This window comes from Pteropus alecto, unplaced genomic scaffold (genome assembly GCF_000325575.1).
Source record: "Pteropus alecto unplaced genomic scaffold, ASM32557v1 scaffold78, whole genome shotgun sequence".
Classification (NCBI taxonomy): Eukaryota; Metazoa; Chordata; class Mammalia; order Chiroptera; family Pteropodidae; genus Pteropus; species Pteropus alecto.
Window position 1 is genome coordinate 5,448,884 of NW_006443124.1, and position 13,612 is coordinate 5,462,495.

The 13,612-nt window shown below is 36.8% G+C and overlaps 1 long non-coding RNA gene across 1 annotated transcript in view; it reads left to right on the top strand.

The window, feature by feature from the left end:
* Window positions 1-12,827, top strand: part of LOC112471925 — a 14,435-nt gene extending 1,608 nt beyond the window's left edge. The window contains exons 2-3 of the long non-coding RNA XR_003043468.1: window positions 9,239-9,335; window positions 12,589-12,827. This is a non-coding gene — a long non-coding RNA (uncharacterized LOC112471925). The remainder of the gene's footprint in view (window positions 1-9,238; window positions 9,336-12,588) is intronic.
* The last annotated feature ends 785 nt before the right edge of the window (window positions 12,828-13,612 follow it).

Here is a 13,612-nt window from a genome sequence, read left to right on the forward strand (position 1 = left end):
CGCGGCGGCCGCCGCCGCGCGCGCTCCCTCCGCCCCCATCTCGCGCGTGCGCGCGTCCCCTCCGCCGTTGGCGCGTCAACAGCCAGCGGCCCAGGCCTTGAGGCGCGTTTGAGGAGGGGGTTGCTTGCGGCCTCTTTGGCCGCTCTTCTTGCTCCTGCCGCTCTTAGTGGCCCCTGGAGGACTTATCCCTCCTTGGGCTTTGAAGGCCGAAGCCAGGCTGAGGCGGAGATAGGACCGTGTAGGGCCTGCGTCAGCTCCAACTTAGGGCCCTCAGCGTCGTTGTAGGTGCCGCTACCACCGCGTCACCCTACTCCCCGCTCCTCCCTCCCGCGCTTGTTCCGCCCACATCTCTCAGGAGGCAGTAGGCTTTTCATCTCCCAGGAGGGTCTCACCTTGGCCTTCAGACGTCTGCCGAGAGGGGCTAGAAGGGCATAATTAGCATAAAGAAGAAAGTGGCTAGACCAAGTTCAGGCTCTAGCCCCAGGAATCCTTGACAGGAAGCGTGGGGTTGCTGCCCAGCCTCCCACGCAGTGTAGGTGAAACTGGGCCCCTTTGAGGGACTGTGACTAAGGACAAAACCGTGATAAATATTATTTATGCGCCCTTGGGCCGACGGGGAGGGAAAAAGTAAAAGACGAGTTAATTTTCATAAATTGCAAAGGTGAAATGCAGAACTATAAAATGCCATTTAAGAGTTGTCTTGAAATCTTACCAAGTTTGACAAGAGTTTTGGTGCGCGGTAACTTTTCCCCTTGTATGCGGTCACATGTCTTTCCTGCAACACTGTGTACATAGAAGGTAGATCAGTTAAAAATTGCAGGGCTTCAAGATAAATAGAAAACTGCCTTCGCTATACTACTATTTAAATAGATCTCAGAGAAGTCAATCTGTGATTGAGGAAAAGTCACTCCCAACTTATTTAACTGGGTATATTTTATTTTGCAACGCATGGTAAGATGCACACATTAGGCAATAGTAGACTTTTAAACTCACTTATAGGACCTTTTCCAAGAGGCTTATCTACTTAAACCCGCAAGGCAGGTGGGAGTAAAGCGAAATTCTTGTAGATGAGAAAATTGAGTTACAAAAATATGTCAGTTTAGAGTTGCAAGGAGTCTGTCGCTGATGGATACACCTTAGGTCAATTATCACCTGTTTTATCCACTAAACCAGAAATTCCTCAATTGTTTACTTCCAGGTATCTTGACAACCCCCGCCCCCCATTCCTCCCGTCCCACCCGTCCTCCGCCTGCCTTATGTTTGGTAGGCAGTGCCTAATGTCTGAAATAAACAAATTTGGGAGTTAGTCCTGGAGATCCCAAATCACAGAGGACTCTAAAAAGTTTGAAATTTGAGCTTGAAATTTTCTGTCATAGCAAATTACAGCTCAGCAAAAAGTTACCATGAAACAATTCAATTTCCATCCTAACAATAGCAAATGTTTATTAATCCCTAGCTAGAGGTGAGATTTTTGAGACAGGCTTAAAAATGATCATTTCCTTTGAATTGCTTCTTTATTCACCTCATCTTTAGGTGGCAGCACTACTATATAATATCTTTAAAACTACAGTCTTCTGCAACTTGATATCAAAAGAAGTGTTTTGTCCTAAATGCTTCCAACCATATTGTGGAGCTTAGAAGTTGGTGAAGATATGAAATCATAGCTGAGAATTAGGATACGTAGGCAGTTGTAGAGTAGGAAAAACAGAAAGGCTTTCAGAGAAATTATTAAAGTACATGGAGCTACTGAAGGAAAAAAAATTTTAGTTTTTTTTTAGCTGTATGAGGAGCAAGTAGCATCTTTACTGTAAACCTTATCTCTTATTAAAATATAGCACAAGATAACCTAAAGCAAGCCGTAGTTTCTCAGCACTGCATATTTATCAAGCATTTACAAGTTTAAAGTTACTAGTTGTATAGTTGCCAGCATTCTAACTATAGCTTTAAATGTAGGTGCAGTTTTCCTCATTAACCTGCATCAGACTTACGAAGATCCCAAATAGGACCTTATTGTTGACCCTTGTGGAAGGGTCCTTTCCTCACTTCCTAAATTGTTCATATACAAAGAAAACCATCACTCAAATGCAGAGAAGTGAGACGGCAAGCTAAACCAAATGTAAAATGATAGTAATTTACAGATATTCTATATCTTAATTTCACATTTTTTGAGGGTAAAGTGATGTGTGCAGGTTATTTGGGTCAAATGTTTTCTAAGTAGAACTTGGTCATAACTAATTTTGTACATTTATAGTAATTCTCCCTGTATGCCTTTATCCAAACAACCAAACAAAATTTAATTTATATGCATTTCAAATAGACTGCATTATATTTACAACATAAACATAACCATCAAGGGATATAGAGGTATGACCATCAGGAATGTGAAATCAAATTATTTTTGAAGAGATGATCAAGTCTTAATAAAGTATTTCTTGATGGCGGCCTTCATCTTTCTCAAATTAAATTTGGGGAAGGAGTCTTAAGCAGATTGGTAGAACTCAAACTCAGCAGTATTATGTCAAGATTTTTAGGCTCTCTGGTGCCAGCGAATCATGCAGCCTGGGGGCCTTGGCTCCAAACTTTTGCCAACTCCATTTTGGCAGTAAAGTGTTCTGTTGAACAAAGTTTGCACGTGTTTGGGGTGTGAAGTGGTTACCCAGGCATTTATCTGGTTTTATTCCAGTTTTGGGACTTGAGGATGAGGGTCAGAAGCATGAGACTTGTACAGTTTGTATGTGCCCTGAAACAGACTATGTTAGTGATTTTGAATTTTCATTTAAACGAGGACAGTTTTTTCTTTGTTGGAGTAGGAGTTATTGAAGTGGACCCTTTAGTTTATTCTTTAAATGCTAACATGATATTGAACCAGTTCTCAGAAGCAGGTAAGCAGGGCCCTCTCTGCTGAAGGTATAGAGCTATAGAAAATCACTCCTCATCCTTCTGTCTATAATGCCACCTAAATGTGTTTATCCAGATGAAACTCAGTAAATAATAATATGCAACTTGAAAGCAAAGAGGTTCGTAATTATTAAAATGATCTCATTGTTAGATCATATTTAATTATGAGCCTCTCATCCTTATGGGTATCAGTTGTCTGGCTTCATCCTTTTTTAAACTATCTTCTCCCATCCTGAAGTCATTGGTTAAGAAACAATGTTTGTGCTAATTTGTCTTATTTCACGCGTGTCTCTCCCTGAGGGAAACATATACAAACAGTCTCAATTTCCATTGTTGTTTTTTTTTTTCAAGTAATTTTAATAGAAAATCCTTGCATAATCTGGGGTAACATCATTTGAAAGCCATTAAAATGCTGTTGGAGTATTCTTTTGTTTTTGTCTTTTGTCTCCCTCCCCCCTCCCCCATCCCCCACTCCCAGCCTCATTTAAGAGTAATGGAAAGAGAAAAGTGCCAAAGTAAAAGATACTATTTTACCTTTAACAATGACCAATGAAATGTCAATTTATAGGATACAAGTATAGTAATTTGAAAATGGTAGTTATTCTTCAAACTTTTGCCAAGAGTGTGGCCTAAATTCATACTTTCACCTTTCTCTTTTCTTTCCTTCTCTTTAAAAGTAACTCACAAGTCACAATTAATATATGGATGAGGTTATAGATGGAGAGGAAAGCTGGGCCTTTCCAAAGAGTGGATCTATCTGGACTGGAAAGTGCTAGTGAATGTTGTTGCATATTTAATAGTGACCTCCAACCTCTTTTGATTTCTTACTTTAAATATGAATGTATTGCCATTTTACTACCTGGAGCAAGACTAAATACATACCTGTAGGTATGTGCATACAACTAGAAACCACTGCCATTTCGGCCATTTTTACAACTGAATGCAATAGCATTTTGCAATTAGATGAAGAGCAGTTGGGTTTCTTTCTATGGTGAGTAAAATGTGTCAGGGGAAAAATACAAAGTAAATTCTTTACTATTTTGTGCTATAGTGGTTGTTTTTTTTTTTTTCTTTTAAGTATACTTTTCTTGTCTACTTAAATACTGAAAGATAACTATTAAATGTAAATGTAGTGCAAATGTAAATTTACTAATTAGTTTTACTTCCTAGATACTAAATCAATATTTATTTGATAAGTACGTATATAAAGAATAAATGTTTTTTAATTACTATTTTTGAATCCCATTAATATACATATAACATAAGCATATTAAAGTTGATGTTTAGATGACTTTTTTTTGGCCTTGAATTTCCTTTTTAAAGTAGGTATTATCTGCTGCAAAAATTCATTGGAACCGACATTTACAGTCTATTTACAGTCTTTGTTTATTCCATTTGGTGTGACTATTGATGCATTTCATTGTGGAAATATGTGTTTGATTAAGAGCTGCTGCCCAGGACAACACACGTTAAGTAAAATATAGATAACGTAATATATTACATTCTTAAAGTAGGAAAAAATGTTGATTTAGAAACACATCTGGGCCCAAGGATTTTGGATAAAGGATTGCAAACCTATGCCAGATTTCTTCTTGATTCTCCGATTAAATATCACCATTGGTGTTATTCTTTAGATATCTTTTATTCAATAGTGTAATGTTTATTTTATATAGTGCTCTTATTATGCACCTAGCACTGTGTAAATGCCATATATGTGTAAAAACTCATAAAACCCTCATAGCAACCTTATGAGTAAATTCTATTATCCTTATTTCACAGATGAGGAACCTGAAGCACAGAGAGATTTTTAAAACCTGCCAAAATCGCACAGCTACTAAGTGGCAGAGCTAGGAATTGAACCTGGACAATATCTTTGAAAGCTTAAATTCTTTGCCACTAAACTAACTCTGCTTCTCCCTATCCTTCTCTCCCATCCCTCTCCTTTGAAAAAGTTTTGAATATCAGCCCTTTCCAAAAGTATATTTTTTTCTTTCTGCTTTGAAATATCAGACATCAAAATTTAACATTTCTTTACAAATATCTTTCAGTAATTTTTTTCATTTTGTTTATTTGGTCCAGCTATAATTTTAGCCAGTTCTATTTCCAGGTGAGATAATTCTTAGTCTGATAAATTTTCATATTAACCTTACCTTAACCATCCTTTTCCTTTCCTCTGAATATTCTTGGATAATTATGAGGCACCTCTTAATATTGTGGCTTTATCAGATGTTAGATCACATTAAAAATTTGGACCTAGTTTAGGGAGCAGTAGCATCTGCTAAAAAGATCTGTCATTGCTTCGTTGGTTTCTCTCACTCAATGAATTGCATAACTTGCTTCAGATCTCTTTAATCCTACACATATTTAAAAAATTTACATTTTTGAGTTAGGATTTTGTTTTCATTAGTTTGTCCTCAGATAAGAGTTCTTCCATAGCAATTAGAAACTGAGATAGTTTCTATTCCTATTTATTTATTTTTTATTTATTCATTGGCTTTATAAAAAAAGATTGATTATATATATCATGAAGTTGGGCAAAGACTCTCTTATGACTGTATAACAGGTAGGGTCAATTTAAGCAAGTATAATATATTGAACTCTCCAAGTATCTATTCTTGATTTTCCCAGAGATTCATTGTGAGACATTAAACAAATCACTTTAGTCATTCTCTGTGAAAATTAATGTGTTGTCCTTGAAAACAAAGATGAAGGTTCTGACACACACTTAGTAAAGCATTATCTTTAGTGTTATGTTGATAGACTTGTTCTGAGCCAAACACAATTTCTCTGGGGTCATTCAATATCTCATGTTTGCTAAGTTTAGGGGTGCAGTTCATGGCCACCAGAGCTAAAAAAGAATTAAACCCATCAATTTTACCTAATTAGCATACTGCTGAAACAAATGAGCCAACAAGTCAGTTATTAAATTGCTGAGGAAGAAAAAAGAGAGACTGAATAAATCTGTATGTGCACTGAGATTGGCAATAAAGTGTATCAGTTTATTATATGAGAAACTGAGGGCTTTGCCAAGGCTCACCTTGAATAACTTTCTGCCTCTATCTACTGAGGGATCAAAAAGATGAGATTTTCTCCTAAGATCATGCCACAGAGACACAGCTATTCTCCACTAGTTTCTCTGCAGTATTCTACATTCATAAGGTTCGGCACAAAACTTTTGAAGCACACCATTAATATCTACCAAGGTGTAACACTGTCTTAGGGGTAAAAATTTAACATTTACATTTTCTCTCAATTGCACATAAGCAAACTTTAGTGAATTCATGTGATGAACAACCTGTTTTCTTAGCTCTTCTGTTTTTCTTAACTTTTATTTAAGAGATCCCACCTCTATTCAGTGTGGACTGGGTAATCCAATCTCCTAGGTTCAAAACTCTGCTTTCAAATTTCTAACTATGTGACTTTGGGGAAATTACTTAACCTCTATAGGCCCCAGTTTCCTCATATATCAAATGAAGATAAAAATACCAACTTTCACATAGGTATATTATGAGAATTAGTTAATTTATAAAAAGCGTTATTTTATTTTTTTAATTTTATTTGGTAACACTGGTTAATAAAATTACATAGATTTCAAGTGTACAATTCTATAATACATCATCTGTATATTGCATTGTGTGTTCACCACCCAAAGTCAAATCTCCTTCTATCACCATATATTTGACCCCCTTTTCCCTTTTCTACCCACCCCTTTCCCTTTGGTAACCACTAAACTGCTGCCCGTATCTATGAACTTTTCTTTGTGTTGTTTGCTGCTTTCAGTTTTATAATCTCACATGTAAGGGAAATCATATGGTTCTCAATTTTTTCTGTCTGATTTATTTCACTTAGCATAATAATCTCAAGATCCATCCATGTTATTGCAAATGACAGTGTTCCATCTTTTCTTATGGCTGAGCAATATTCCATTGTATGTATGTATGACATCTTTATCCAATCATCTATCAAAGGATATTTTAGTTGTTTCCATATCTTGGCCACTCTGAGTAATGCTGCAGTGAACATGGGGGTGCATATAGCTTTACAGATAAAGGTTTTCAGATTTTTAGGATAGATACCCAGAAGAGAGACTGCTGGGTCATATGGTAAGTCTATTTTTAATTTTTTGAAGAACCTCCATACTGTTTTCCACAGTGGCTGTACCAATTTACATTTCCACCAGTAGTGTATGAGGGTTTCTTTTCCCCCACAGCCTCTCCAACACTTATAACTTGTCTGGTTGATAACAGCCATTCTAACAGGTGTGAAGTGGTATCCCATTGTGGTTTTGATTTACACAATAGTTAATAGCTAATGAGGTTGAGCATATTTTCATATATATGTTGGCTGTATGTTTTCTTGGGTCTGTTCAGGCCCTCTGCCCATTTTTTAATTGGATTGTTTGTTTTCTTGTTGTTGAGTTGTATGGGTTCTTTATATATTTTGGATGTTAGCCCCTTATTGGAGGTGTTGATTGCAAATATCTTCTCTCATTTGGTTGGTTATCTTTTTGTTTTGTTGATGGTGTCTTTTGCTGTATAGAAGCTTTTTAGTATAATATAGTCCCATTCATTTATTTTTGCTTTTACTTTCCTTGCCTTAGAGGTCAAATTCATAAAATCTTCTCTAAGACCAAAGTCCATAGTTTAGTATCTATGTTTTCTTCTATGCAAATTATTATTTCAGGTCTTATATTTAGATCTTTGATCCATTTTAAATTAAGTTAACTTTGGCGTATGGTGAGAGATAATAATCTAGTTTCATTCTTTTGCATGTTGCTTTCAAATTTTTCCATCACCATTTATTGAAGAGGCTTTCTTTTTTCTATTGTATATTTTTGGATTCTTTATCAAAAATCATTTGTCTATACATATGCGGGTTTATTTCTGGACTCTTACTTCTGTTCCATTGGTCTGTGTATCTATTTTTCTGGCAATGCCATGCTGTTTTGATTATTGTAACTTTGTAGAATAATTTGAAGTCAGGGAGTTTGATACCTCTGGCCTTGTTCTTTTTTCTCAAGAGTGCTTTGGCTATTCAGGGTCTTTTGTAATTCTATATAAATCTGATGATTTTTTGTTCTATTTCTTTAAAAAAATGCCTTTGGGATTTTGATGAGGATTGCATTAAATCTGTATACTGCTTCTGGTAACATGGCCATTTTAAGTATGTTGATTTTTTCAAACCATGAACATGAAATATCTTTCCATTTCTTCATGTCTTCTTCAATTTCTTTTAATAATGTCTTGTAGTTTTCAGTGTATAGGTCTTTACATCCTTTGTTAAGTTTATTCCTAGGTATTTTTTTTTGTTGTTGTAATTGCAAAAGGAAATTTTTTCATTTATTTTTATGAAATTTCATTGTTAGTACATAGGAACGCAATGGATTTTTTTGCACTTTTGCAACTTTACTGTATAAATTGTTTCTAATAGTTTTTTTGTGGAGTCATTAGGGTTTTCTATATAAAGAATCATGTTGTCTACAAAAAGTGACAATTTCTTTCTTTTGCCTGATGTCTCTAGCTAGGACTTCTAATACTATGTTGAATAAGAGTGGTGAGAGCAGGCATTCTTGTCTTGTTCCTGATCTTAGAGGAAAAGCTTTCAGTTTTTCACCATTAAGTATATTAGCTGAGAGTTTGTCATATATGGCCTTTATTATGTTGAGGTACTTTCCTTCTATACCCATTTTGTTAAGCGTTTTAATCATAAATGGATACTATATCTTGTCAAATACTTTTTTGCATCGATTGATATGATCATATGATTTTTATCCTTTATTTTGTTTATGTGGTGTATCATGTTGATCAATTTGTATATGTTGAACCATCCTTGCATCCCTGGAATGAGCCCCACTTAATTGTGACATATGAAAAGCATTTAGAAAAGGATCCTGTGGCACAAAATTTCCTGTCTTCCTTTCAAGGCCCAACTCAAGTTCTCTTTCTCTCTCTTTCTGTTTTTTCTTTCTTCAGATTTCAGGCTCACTGGCTTTGGCCTAAGATTAAAACTGTTCTCTTCCTCACTAGATTCATCAAGTGCATTGTTTTGAAAACCCCCCTTTTCTCAGTATTGGGCCATTTTACTCTTTCTCTCTCTGAACACCTTTTTATGAGTTCTGTACAGTGAGTGGTAAGTCTTCCATTTACACATTGAAAGGTTTTTCTGTAGAGTAGGAGTTCCTTGGGAGTAGGTGCTATGTCTTAATTATCTCTATTATTTCAGTCCCTTTCCCCCTCTCAGCTGCACAGTCTATACTAAAGAAAGGTTTGTAGAATAAATGAGTAATTTATTTAGCTTTTGTAATTTTTATTTATTTATCCTGGGTATTCTGAATCTCCAGTTTTCCTGAAAATTCTCTCGCCCCTTTATGTCTGGAAGTTTTGACTTCACCTGGTGATGCTGCGATCCCATTCTGGATCATCACAATTTCTTGGCAGGTAAGAGGTTCAGTTTACCACATACTCCATCCATATGTTAGAAAAGAAAATTCCCATTTGATTCACTTAGATTTAATTTTACTTATATTCTCTTAGTTCCAGCTAGACTGATTATTCTCTTTAAAATCAATATCTTTCAGAGGGGTTCTATTTTGCAGAACTCTTTGTCTCATTTCTTATTTAAAGATAGGGCCATATCCCCCTCAGTTTCTCTACCTGCAGAATAAAAATTAGCTCTCCTTCACTTGGAGAAAGTGAGGATGAAGTATATCAGTCTCTTAAAAATTTTCTTTTTTAATACATACAAAAGATATATATAACACATAAGCTTAATAACATAACAAACTATGCAACCTGAGAATTAGAACATTCCCCAGTAACTTGCATCTACTTTTGTGTTCCTCCTTTATCTCTTCTCCCTGCCTTCAGAGGTAAACAGTATCATGCATTTTGTGCTTTTCATTTCATTGCTGTTTTTTTTTAAATTTAGGCTTATAACAAATGTATATATGCTAAAACAATATGTTGTTTCATTTGTGTGTTTTAGAGCTTTATAAAAATGCTATCATCCAGCATATAGTTTTCTGGGATTTTCCCTTTTAACTTAAAATAATGTTTCCAAGATTCATTCCTGTTGTTGTATATAATGATTATTCATTTTCGGTACTTTATAGCATTCTATTGTGTGAATATATCACAATTCTTGTTGATACATAGTTATAAAAATCATAAATTATAAAATTATAAACATTGCTGTAATAAAAATTCTTATGCATGCCTCCTGGTCACACATGCAAGTGTTCCTATTGGCTATATACCTAGGAGTAAGTTTGCTGGGTTGCGAAGTATGCAAATATTCAACTTTGTGAGATAATTAATGCCAAATAATTTCCCATTCTTCCACAGTTTATAATAAATCTCAGTATTTGGTATTTTCACACTTAATTTTTGCCAGCCTAGTTGGAGTAAAATGGTATATATCTACTTTTTATAGAATGGAAGAGTCATCTTTACCTAAAGCTTTTTAAACTTCCTCTTTCTATATTAAGAGCTTGTAGCCTCATTTTTTAAACCATGTTTTTATTTTCAATTATAGTTGGCATACAATATTATATTAGTTTCAGATGTACAACATTGTGAGTAGATGTTTATAAAGTGATCACCCCGATCTAGTACCCATCTGACACTGCACATAGTTATTACAATATTATTGACTATATTCTTTATGCTATACCATCTCCATGACTATTTCATAACTACCAATTTGTACTTCTTAATCCTTTACCCCATTTTCAGCACTTCCACTAACCCCTCTCCCAGCTGGTAACTCTCAAAATGTTCTCTGTATCTATGAGTTTGTTTCTGTTTTATTTGTTTACTTTGTTCTTTAGATTTCACATGTAAGTGAAGTCATACAGCATTTGTCTTTTTCTGACTTACTCCACTCAGCACGATACCTCTAGGTCCATCCATACTGTTACAAATGGCAAGATTTCATCCTTTTTTATGGCTGAGTAATATTTCATTGTATATTTGTACCACATTTTCTTTATTTATTCATCTATTGATGGACACCCAGGTTGTCTCCATATGTTGGCTATTGTAAATAATGCTGCAATGAACTATGACTGCACACATTCCTTCAAAGTAATATTTGGAGTTTCTTTAGATAAATACCCAGAGGTGGGATTCCTGCATCCTTCTTTGTCTCTTGTTATAGCTTTTGTTTTAAAGTCTATTTTGTCAGTATAAGTATTGCTACCCCAGATTTTTTGTTTGTTTGTTTCCATTTTTCATGAAATCTTTTTCCATCCCTTTACTTTCAATCTGTGTGTGTCTTTCTATCTGAAGTATCTCTCATAGGCAGCATATGTAAGGGTCTTGTTTTCTTATTCATTCAGCCACCCTATCTTTTGATTGGAGCAATTTTTCTTTTTCATTTGAAGTGCTTGTTGATAGATAATGTAGTTATTGCTACTTTATTAGTCATATTTTTGATGCACACTTTTTTCTTCTTAAAGAAGTCCTGCCAATATTTCCTACAGGTCTGATGTCGATGAACTCTTTTAGCTTTTTCTTGTTTAGGAAGTTCTTTATCTGTTATTCAATTCTAAATGCTAGCTTTGCTGGGTAGAGTAATCTTTGTTGTAGATCCTTGCTTTTCATCACTTTGAATATTTCCTGTTATTCCCTTCTGGCCTGCAAAGTTTCTGTTGAGAAATTGGCTAACAGTTTTATGGGAGCTCTCTCATAGGTAACTAACTGCTTTTCTCTTGCTGCTTTTAAGATTCTCTGTTTATCTTTAACCTTTGGCATTTTAATTATGATGTGACTTGGTGAGGGCCTCTTTGGGTTCATCTTATCTAGGATTCTCTGAGCTTCTTGGGCTTGTATGTCTATTTCCTTCACCAGGTTAGGGAAGTTTTGTCATTATTTCTTGAGATAGGTTTTCAATTCCTTGCTCTCTTTCTTCTCTTTTTGATATCCCTGTGAATGTTGTTATGCTTGATAGTGTCCCAGAGGCCCCTTAAACTATCCTCATTTTTTGGATTCTTTTCTCTTGTTGCTGTTCTGATTGAGTGTTTTCTGCTGCCTTATCTTCTAAATCACTGATTTGATTTTCCGCTTCATCTAATCTACTGTGAATTCCTCCTAAGGTATTCTTCATTTCAGTTATTGTAGTCTTCATTTTCAACTGATTCTTTTTTATGTTTTCTATCTCCACTTTTATGTTTTCTATTTTTTTGTTAAAGTTCTCACTGAGTTAATCTACTTTTCCTCTATGGTCTTTGAGTATCTTTATAACAGTGTTTTAAACTCTGCATCTGGTAGATTGCATATCTCCTTTTTTTTTTTTTTTTTTTTTTTAAATTTTTTTTTTACTTTGTTCTGTTCTCTCATGTGGGACATGTTTCTTTGTCTCCCCGTGTTGGCTGCCTCTCTGTATTTGTTTCTTTGTATTAGATAGGGCTCCTAAGTCTCCCAGTCTTAATAGAGTGGCCTTATGTGGGGGGTGTCCTGTGGGGCCCAGTTGCGCAGTCCTCCCTATTTACCTGAGCCAGGTGCTCAAGGTGTGTCCATGGTGTGGGTTCTGTGTGCCCTCCTGTTGTAGTTGAGCCTTTATTATTGTTTTCACATCGATGGGAGGGATTGTCCCTTGGACCAATTGGCTGTGAGGACTGGCCCGTGAGGAGCCAACCCTATGGAGAAGGATTCACTTTAGCAGTCTGCCCTTTGGATGTGTTCTCCTCAGATGCTGCCCTGGGTGGTGCTCCAGCTCCAGTACCAGTCAAAGCAGGCTACTGTGTGTGCTATCTCAAGGGCCTCCTGGGAAAGGCCTAGCTACAGCCCAAATTCAACTGCAGCCTGTGCAATTCCAGGGCCACCTGGTAAGAGTCACCAAGCAATCTGAAGATGACTACCACCTGTGCTGGGCTTATAGGTGCCATGAGGAGCCAAGCCACCAAGCCACTGAGGCTGGCTGCCACTAGTGCCAGGTTCGGTGCTGCTCAGCAAGAGGTATGGGCATGCTGAGGACAAATACTTCTTCTTTAGGTTTTGTGTACCTTTGAGAGATTTATGAAGGTCCACGGCATGAGCCAAGATAGGCCATTTGTATGGAAAAAACCACAAGAGGTAGCTTGGGTGGGCCTACAAGTTGGGGGAGGCGGGTCTCAGGGAATCACCTGGGTGGAGTGACCTGTTTAACCAGACTGATTGAGACTCAAATATGGTGGCTGCCTGCATCTGCATGCTGGGTTAGGGAAGGGCTCAATAAAGGAACTATGGATATTGCCAGCACTTCTGTCCAGGAGAAAGCCACCCCTCCAGCTCTCACCCCGGAGCCATACAACTCTGTTTCTCCTCATGTGTCCCTAGCACTCCTAGAGCAGCTACCCCAGCACTGGAGCGCAGAGCAAGTGGTTATGTCTCGGAATAAGTCCACATATGGGCCTTTTAAGAGGAGTGCTGCGGCTCCTGCAGACTCCTATCTTGCTCAGCCACAATCTCCACTGGTTTTCACAGCCAGAGGTTACAGGGACTTCTCTCTGGAACCCTGGGGTGAGGAACCCAGTGTAAAGCTGGGACCCTGTGCTTCTTCAGTGGGGCTTGCGCAGCCAAGATACCCTTCCCGATTCTCGACCACCACATGCGGTTGTGGGACAGGCCCATTTAGTGTCTCCGTTTCTCCTACCAGTCTCAAGGTTACCTCTTACATATGTCCCCAGTTGTAGGACTTCTGTTCAGCCAGATGTCAGGCTACTCCCAGTGATGGT